General features: G+C 40.2%; 1 long non-coding RNA gene across 1 annotated transcript in view; it reads left to right on the top strand.

Moving 5' to 3' along the window:
• The first annotated feature begins 758 nt into the window (after nt 1–758).
• The window catches only part of LOC121030258 (uncharacterized), a 13326-nt gene continuing 4404 nt past the window's right edge, over nt 759–9680 (top strand). The window contains exon 1 of the long non-coding RNA XR_005790139.1: nt 759–939. This is a non-coding gene — a long non-coding RNA (uncharacterized LOC121030258). The remainder of the gene's footprint in view (nt 940–9680) is intronic.

Here is a 9680-nt window from a genome sequence, read left to right as displayed (position 1 = left end):
TCAGCAAACATTTATTGTTCAACAGACAGTCATCATAGCATAGGCACTGTATATTGCACTTCAAATTTAGAATCAGCACTTAGGGAAATAACAGGACAATCATGATTAGAGAAGAGGATGCAAATGCTGTCAACCTTAAGCGTGTGAAAGTATGATGCAGAGGTTTGGAGTGAAAGGGAGAGAGAAGTAAAAGAAGGAAAGGGATACCAGTGTCTTCATTCTGCAAAATGCGAGACGAGAGATCCTATCTCAGGTGGTTGCAAAAAGAAGTAAAGTTATAAGCACAAAGCTGAAAGTTACAAGCATAGCTAATAGAACTAAGAATGAGTTAACTATAGGAACATGGGAGAAAGATGTGAGTGATGGTGTTAAGTCATAGCTGTAAATCAATAGATAAGATTGGCAATATCTGTCTTAGCCTAATTTTCCTAGAAAACAGCCTGAGGCAAAGCTTAAAGGCTAATGCTTTATTAGGATGTGTCATCCCAGCTCTGCAAGACTTAGGGAAATGGAAGAATCAGGAAAGGACTGGCAGCAGATAAGAGATGTTGCTTTACTGAACTGGCTATTGCTTCATGAAGTACCACGAATAAACATAGCTGGTTCCTCAGCAGGTGACCACTCAGTCACAAAGGGCCTCTTTGGACAGAATGTGTGGAAATATTTTGCCTGGAACAATCCATCAGAGGGAGAAAAGAAGAGAAAATATATCTGCAATCTGCCTTTGTTTTCTGTCTTCCATTGGTCATAATGTGCTGCCTGGAGAGTTAACTACCCTCATCCCCATGCAGGTTGTGTCACTGAACCTCCTTGGTCCCACTGGGGAAGCCAGATCTGCGCATGTGGCCTGAAGACCTCCTGTGGTAGAACCAGAAGCTCAGACTTAGTTGCCACTGCTGGGATGGCCTGGGCAGGACAAGCTGTGAGCCTGGGAGAAAGGTGAGCCCAAGAAATCTAAGCAAGCACATGTTATTGTTGAGTATGCTGTCCCCAACTCAATAAATCAAGAAATAGAGATACAAGCATATATCCATATATAAAGGTAAGAAAACTGTCAGAAGAATAACAACAGAAGAGAGTTAAAGTGGTTGCTTCTGGGGGTGGGAAAGGGGTTGGAGAGCAAAAATATTGTTTATTATTACTATTAGCTCTTCTGTACAATTTTTGCAAATGCATGAATTATATTGACAAAAATTCCCTTTTTTAAGACCTTGAAAACTAGATTTTATCGCTCTCCTTTCCCAAATTCTTCAGTGATGTCCCACTGCTATTAGGATAATTAAAACATGTGAAACAACACCATTCCCAACTGGAATATTAGCTCTCAGACTCTGTAAGTCAATATCGTTGCTATCTAGGTAGTATAAATTTGTTCTGTTATAAGGATACTACTCAAATACCACTGATTTTGTATTCACCTGCTGCAGGTACAATATTTAAGGGAAAAAAGTACAATTGCTCATTTTTATTTTTGGTGACTTCAGTTCTGAACTGAAGTCCCTGAACACCAGGGCCTTGCTGGCTTCCCTTAGCTCACTACAAACTATTCCCTCTTGCTTTCTGCTCAAGTTGTGTTGGCTACTTTTCTGTTTCTTGGACCCCCACCCCCACCCTTTCCACCTCAGGGTTTTTGTACCAGGATGCTCCCTTTACTGCCTATGACTCCCCTCCCTACCTGATCCCCCAACATAGCAAGTCTAGTGCATTCTAAGCTTCAGGTATCCACACATCACCTACATGATATTTATCTTTCTTGTGTAATGCCTACCCTGTTATTTAACTTACCATTGTTCTTTAAACTGACAACTTTGTTAAACTTAAAAGTATTTATTTTTACAGGAAAACCTTATGTGCTAACAAATATGGAAAACCAATATCATATTGGTTTGTGGCAATATCACTTGTCACAAATTGCACAAAACTGTGAAATAAATGCATAATAATGACAATAAGAATACATCTCTGTGCTACCAGCGGCTCATGTAACATATCTGGCAACCTCCTGGTTTAGTTACCTGCCTTTTTGGTCATCTTTGAGTTATTAGCCTAACTGTCACCTTTTTCAGGGAAATCTCTGATGCCTTGCACTAAACCAGACTTCTCTGTTGCACACTCGTTAGTTAGCTCTGGGACCATTGCTGTGTAACGCTCATAAGATTATAGCACTTGTAGTTACGTATTTGTGGGATTATTTTTAAATGTCCGCCTCTCCAGTGGGGCTTAGGCTTCATGAGAACAAGGCCTGTGTTAATTTTGCTCACCTCACATCTGAGGTGATCACAGTGTGGAAGCCACTGTTAACGCTTAAAAAATACTTATGGAATGAATAAATGAATACCTGTATGAGATTATCACCTGAGCTCAACCAATTTCATTTGTTCTGTTTCCACGCCCACGAATCTATCTTCTAAATATGGCTGGGTGTCTCAAATTCTTTTTGAGAGGAGTAGGGTAAAAATACGTAGTAAGAATGAATGAGTAGACAGATGTCAGGAAGAGGGTGATCTGTAGTGGCAAATCATAGTTACCAAAAATGGCTGCAACAGCATCTCCCACCCCGCGTGTAATTGTGCAGAGGGACTTTGTCACTCTCCCATTAAGAGGTGAGTCTAGAGGCGCCTGGGTGTCTCAGTCGGTTAAGCGTCCAATTCTTGGTTTCGACTCAGGTCTTGATCTCGCAGATGATAAGTTTGTGCCCCACGTCAGCCTCTGCACTTACAGCATGGAGGCTGCTTGAGATTCCCTTTCTCTGTCTCTCGCTCTCTCTCTCTCTCTGCCCCTCCCACACTCACTCTCTCTCTCTCTCTCTCAAAATAAATATATAATCTCAATAATAATATAATAATAATAAGAGGTGAATCTAATTCCCTCCCTTTGAATCGAGGTTAGCTTTGGTGATTTGCTTCGCTAAACCAACAAAGGTGACTTCCAAGGCTATGTCAGGAAAGGCTGTGAAGCTTCTGCCTTTCTCTCTCCTAAGAGATGTCTGGTTGCATCTCTTAGGACACTCCATCACAGAGCCCAGCTCCCATGCTGGCAAGAGCTAAAGCCAGTGGTCACCAGCCCCAGTGGAGCCTGGGCTTCTAGTTGCCTCAGCCCAGGTGTCGAACAGGTGAATGAGGCAGCCTCCAGATCATTCCTGCCCCCAGCCATGCAAGTTTTCCCACATGAGGGCCCAGACATTGTGGAGCATAGATAAGCCATTCTTATTTGTCCTGGATGAGTTCCTGACCCACAGGCTCGGTGCGCCTAACTGACGTGTTTCCCCCGACGAAGGTTGGGGGGGGGGGTTATTTTATGCCACTAAGTTTTGGGGTGGTTTTATGCAGTAATAGATAACCAGAACAGAATTTGGTACCTGGAAGAGAGAATCTTTCATAACAAACAAACAAACAAACAAACAAAAAATAAAAAACAAAAGCATAAGCCATTGGCTTTTTACTGAGCAGTAGGAGGAAGCTTGTGGAAATAAAGTAAGACCAACTAGATGAGAAGAGGCAAAAGCTCTTATTTAGAACTTCACCATCACTTGCATTTTGGCAGAAAGTCAAAGGCAGTCAGAGGTGTGGGATACTTTCAGTTGAAGAAAGGGAGGACATTGTTCTGATTAGAGACTGGTGGCGTGGGGTGCTGTAGGTGGGCTAACCAGAAGCAGGGCATCGTCCTGGGTGATTGGTTAGGGTACACATCCAGCTTCTTCTGGTTGGTCTTAAGTTGGAAACAGTGACAAAAATTAAGGGAGTCATCAGTTACTAATCAAGTCCTGGTCACTTTAGGCCGATTGTTATAGGGGTTATTGTCTGCGTTCCTGGAATTTTGCTAGTGATTAGCATTCTGACTTCCTGCGAGTCTGATTTATAGTAGGCTGGCTTCCTGGGCTGGTTACTATAGATTATGGCTTGGTTTCTTAGCCATAAGAAGATGGTGAGTCAGAGTTCCATATCTATATACTATCTGGCCATTAACTATGTGTTTAATCTCTCAAGGTCAAATGGCCTTAGGAAGTTTGTTAGTGAAATGTGGATGGACCTTGAGTAGGCTGTCAGTGAAGGCTAGAGGGACAAGGAGGAAATTATAGTTGGAAGGTGGAAAAAGGTGACCTTGATACGTGGTCATGAAAGGTTTAGCAACGCCGTCACCTGCAGTAACATGAAAAATAGAAAGTACACTGAATGAACTAGTGGATCTGGCTAAGGAGATTTCCTGGCGGGAAGCTGAACGTGCCCACTGGTTTCTTTTAGTTACTGATGATAAAATATGATTGAAGAGAAAGAATCTGTTCAATTTTCCAGCAAAATTTAGAGGAAGTATTAGAGGGCTCAAACCAGTCTTCCAGGGCATAAAGCATTCTCAAAGTAAGAAAGGTCCTCAGTGCAAAGGTCAAATCCAGGGTGCTATCAGGAAGACACAGTCCCAGAGTAAAAACGAGACCAATGATGTGACTTTAAATACCTTCTTAAGATCTCAGAAAGATTTAAGATGGTGCCTATGAACTATTCCAGACAGATAATTGGGCTTTTAAGGATTGTAAGACACCACTTGTCTTTCCAAAGATGGTAGCAATGACAGCCCTTTCACAGTATGAACTTGCTAACCCTGCAAAAAGATCTGCAGTCTCCTTCCCCTTTCCTTGAATCCAGGCTAGCCTTACTGATTTGTTTATTATATATATAATTATATATATTATATATTTATGTATATATTAATATAGTAATATATTATATTATTATATATAGTATATTATATACTATAGTATATAGTATATATATATAGTGTGTGTGTGTATATATATATATATATATATATATATTATATATATATATATATATATATATAGTAGAAGTGTTACTAAGTGACTTCTATGGCCAGGTCTGAAAAGAACATGTAGCTTCTGCCTGTTTTGCAGTGCTCACTGTCAGGATGCTCAGTCTCAAGACACTCCCTCTGGGAACCCATTTGCCATGTTTTGTGAAGCCCAAGTCATGTGGGGAGGCCACAAATAGGCACTCTGCTTGTCAGACTCTACTGAGCTCAGACTTCGTCATTCTAGCTCAGGCATCAGATGTGTCAGTGGGGCAGCCTCCAGATGATTCCAGTGCCTTTGAGTCACCCTTAACTAAGTCATTCCCAATTGAGACTCCAGACACTGTGGGACACAAGCCACCCCCACTGTCCTGTCCCATGGAATGTGTGAGCATAATACAACGCTTGCTACTTTATGGCAATTAAGTGTTGGGTGGTTCCATTTCGCAATAGATAAACCTGAACACCTGGCTATACATACAAGTGATCCTAAGAATCGTGCCATTTTCAAGCAGGAAAGGACCTTAAGAGAGTCACCGAGTCCTGCTGCCTCAGTTTTCAGATAAAAAAAAAAAAACCCTGACTCTCCTAGAACTACATGGCTTGCCTAAGGTCGTCCTATTAGTTAATAGCAGACCAAGAGCCTGAACTCCTCTTCCATTACAGTACAGATGTGTCCACCGCACAGTGTAGTTTTCTGTGAACTGGAACAGTACCACTATTCTGCCAGAGATAGAGTCTTCACCAAAGTTCTAGCTCTCTTGAGGGATAGAGCCCTGACTTTGGGTAAGCCTCTAAGCTCCTCATGGGGTGTATCTAAAGAGTAAGTGTGGATCATGTTACTAGACTGGCCAACTTGTTTCTTCCTTTCTCAGTCTTCCTTGGTCTCTCTCTCCTTCCTATGGCTTCTTCCACTCCACTATTGTCTTCTAATTTTCTTTTATCAACACCATGTATGAACAAAACCTTGTGTATCAACCAATGGCTCTGAGAAGCATAGATTATGCTTGTAGTTCATGGGATACAGACTCATAACAGAAACTGAAAGGATCATTCAGTTGGCTGATGGTTATCAAAAGAGCTCAGGATATGAAACAGAAATGGAATACCCTATCTACAAGGACAATCCTGACTCCCCTCAGTCACCAGGGGAAAATTACATTTTCCAAATGTAATTCCTGAGAAGCCCTGGTGACTGAGGGGAGTCAGGATTCTCCTTGTAGATAGGGTATTCCATTTCTGTTTCATAGTCTAAAAGTAATTTGCCTATAATCATCTATGGTCTTTGCACTTCTGTGTGTATCTCAGAACTGAGATCCCTCAAAATCAAAATAGGCAGTTGTATTTTTCCCCTTAAAGTTCTTATCATGGTAGTTCAATATTAAAATCACTGGTATTCAAAGAACATGCTTTGAATGACAATTTTATTATATACTTTTTAAGCTTTTTGGGGGGGGGCTCAAACCCACAACCCTGAGATCAAGCTCACATGCTCCTCCAACTGAGCCAGTCAGGCATCCCTCGAATCACAATTTTAGACTATCTAGTTCATGGCATTAAATTGTAGGGATGAAAGCAAACATATAGGGTGTTCTTCAAGTGTTTAATGGAGCCTATGTATCTTCTCAAAACCGGTGCTTTAGAATAGATGCAAAGGGAAGAAAATATAAGGACACATTCTACAGAGGAAAAGAAATAGACCTTATGAAGATATAGTACAGAAACTCAGGGTTTGAAAGCCCGATGGGAAGGTATTTGGGGATTGTTTAACTAAACTCAAATGTAGACACTGAGAATTAGTCTTCTCCACTGAAGAGCTGGAGGTAAAATGGAACCATCAAATTTAAACCTAATAATACTGTTCATTTTGGTTCTATGTTTCTGTTTTTGTCTGTGTTTTTTCTAGACAGCTTTCACATTTCTAGGAAAGAGGGTGGAGTGATTTAGTTGAATGCATAGACAGAGCACCTGGAGCACAAAAAAGGTGAAATCACATGATTAAGTCAAGGATTGGTCCATTTAGGTCACAGACCTGCTTTTGGATTATGAATCCGTTCAGAATTTGACTAAATTTTGGATCCACTCTCCAGAAAAATAAGTACATTAATACATTTTCATAAAATCCCCATTCATGAGGCAAGAATATGCAATGGGAAAGTCTCTTCACAAACGGTGTTAGGAAAACTGGACAGCTACATGCAAAAGAATGAAACTGGACCACTTTCTTACACCACACACAAAAACAAACTCAAAATGGGTTAAGGACCTATATGTGAGACCTGAAACCGTAAAAATCCTAGAAGAGAACACAGGCAGTAATTTCTCTAACATAAGCCGTAGCAACCTTTTTCTGGATACATCTCCTCAAGCAAGGGAAACAAAAGCAAACAGAGACTATTGGGACTACATAAAAATGTATACACATATTTTCCTCTGCACAACAAAGGAAGCAACCAACAAAACTAAAAGACAACCTATGGAATGGGAAAAGTATTTGCAAATGATATATCCAATAAAGGGTTGATATCCAAAATATATGAAGAACTTGTATAGCTGAACACCCCCCCCCCCCCCCCCCCGAAATAATGCAATTAAAAATGGTCAGAAGACATGAACAGACATTTCTCCAAAGAAGACATCCAGATGGCCAACAGACACATGAGAAGATATTCAATGTCACTCATCATCAGGGCAATACAAATTAAAACTATAATGGAATATCACTTCACACCTGTCAGAATGGCTAAAATAAAAAACACAAGGAACAATAAGTGTTGGCAAGGATGTAGAGAAAAAGGAATCTTCCTGCACTGTTGGTGGGAATGAAAACTGGTGCAGCCACTGTGGAAGACAGTATGGAGGTTCCTCAAAAAGTTAAAAATAGGCTCATCTGGGTGGCTCAGTAGGTTAAGCCACTGATTCTTGATTTTGGCTCAGGTCATGATCTCAGAGTCGTGAGACTGAGCCCTGCATTGGGCTGTGTGCCGACAGCGTGGAGCCTGCTTGGGATTCTCTCTTTCCCTTTCTCTCTCTGCCCCTCCCCTGCGTGCATGCTCTCTCTCTCTCTCAAGACAAATAAATAAAAAACCTTAAATAATTTTTTTAAACGTTAAAAATAGAACTATCCTGTGATCCAGCAGTCTCACCACTGGGTATTTACCCCCAAAACACAAAAACACTAATTCAAAGGGATACATGCACCCCTAGGTTTGCTGCAGCAATATTTACAATAGCCATATTATGGAGGCAGTCCAAGTGTCCATTGATAGTGAATGAATAAAGAAGATGTGATATATTATATCCAATGGAATATTATGGATTAAAAAGTACACTTATGATGAAAAAGAAGAAAAATTGGAAGATTATAACAACGAACACATGTATACATTTTACCTAGATTCAATGCTTCTTCACTTTGTGCTACATTTGCTTTATTTTCTCTTTTGATAGATAAGGTGTAGATATAGCCTAGATGTATTTTTTTTTGTAGAAATATTTGAAATTAAGTTGCAGACATCATAAAACTTCACCTTGAAATGCTCCAACATGGGTTCTTAATGTATAGAATTGTTGAATCACGGTATGGTACACCTGAAACTAACATAACACTGTATGTTAACTGTACTGAAATTAAAAGTAAAAACTTACTTAAAAAATGAAAAAAAAATGCCCATTCCTGGGCCCCATGTCCATCAATCTCTCAACCAAATAGATTAGTATAAATACGGACAACAGAATACCATTAAGCAGTTAAAAAGATGAACTTGGGGAGCCTAGGTGGCTCAGTCAGTTGAGCGACCTACTTCGGCTCAGGTCATGATCTCACGGTTTGTGGGTTTGAGCCCCACGTCAGGCTCTGTGCTGACAGCTCAGAGCCTGGAGCCTGCTTCTGATTCTGTGTCTCCCTCTCTCTCTGCCCCTCCCCCACTCATGCTCTGTCTCCTCTGTCTCAGAAATACACATTAAAAAAAATAAATAAAAAAGATGAACTTCATCTTCTGTTTTGAAATGGAAAAATGAACGTTACTTACAGGATTCAAGAAGTAGACCAAAGAATAGTTTCATATAAATAGTACAGTGAAATAAAGGAATAACTGAATGAAGTCCCCTAGATCCCTGAGCATGGGCAAAGCTGGAAAGCAGTGATGGAGTTTTCCATAGCAGCATCCTAAGAGGGTATGCTTTCTGGGTTGAGAACTCATTTTAAGGACTCCAACAGATACAGACTAGGAGGAGCTGGAAAGGTGACACCATGTGACATCTCTTAAAGGGATGTAATTCACAGCTGCCACAGGAAGACTCAGCAAGAGCACAGCTAAAAACTGCCTCTAGAAGCATTTTGCGATCTACCAGTTAGCATAATGGTTTAGTTACTGTAACAGACACCAAATAACAATGCCTTAAACAAGATGAGTTACTTTCCTCTTCTATAAAAGTCCAGCTGGCAGGCAGCCCAGGAAAGTTGAGCTGCTCTGTTTCAAGTGATGGTCCTGAGACGCTGGTTCCCCTGCCTTTCTCTCTTTCTTTCTTTCTTTTTCTTTCTTTCTTTCTTTCTTTCTTTCTTTCTTTCTTTCTTTCTTCTTTCTTTCTTTTCTTTCTTTTTTTCTTTCTTCCTTCCTTCCTTCCTTCCTTCCCTCTCTTTTTTTCTTTCTCTCTTTCTTTCTCTCTTTCTTTCTTCTTCCCTTCCTTTTCTTTCTTTCTTTTTCTTTTTCTTTCTTTCTTTCTTTCTTTCTTTCTTTCTTCTTCCCTTCCCTTTCTTTTCTTTCTTTCTTTCTTTCTTTCTTTCTTTCTTTCTTTCTTTCTTTCTTTTCTTCCCTTCCCTTTCTTTCTTTTCTTTCTTTCTTTCTTTCTTTCTTTCTTTCTTCTTCCCTTCCTTT

The sequence above is a fragment of the Herpailurus yagouaroundi genome, unplaced genomic scaffold, assembly GCF_014898765.1.
Source record: "Herpailurus yagouaroundi ecotype Mexico unplaced genomic scaffold, PumYag 140, whole genome shotgun sequence".
Classification (NCBI taxonomy): domain Eukaryota; kingdom Metazoa; phylum Chordata; class Mammalia; order Carnivora; family Felidae; genus Herpailurus; species Herpailurus yagouaroundi.
This window is presented reverse-complemented; position numbering and strand designations above follow the sequence as displayed.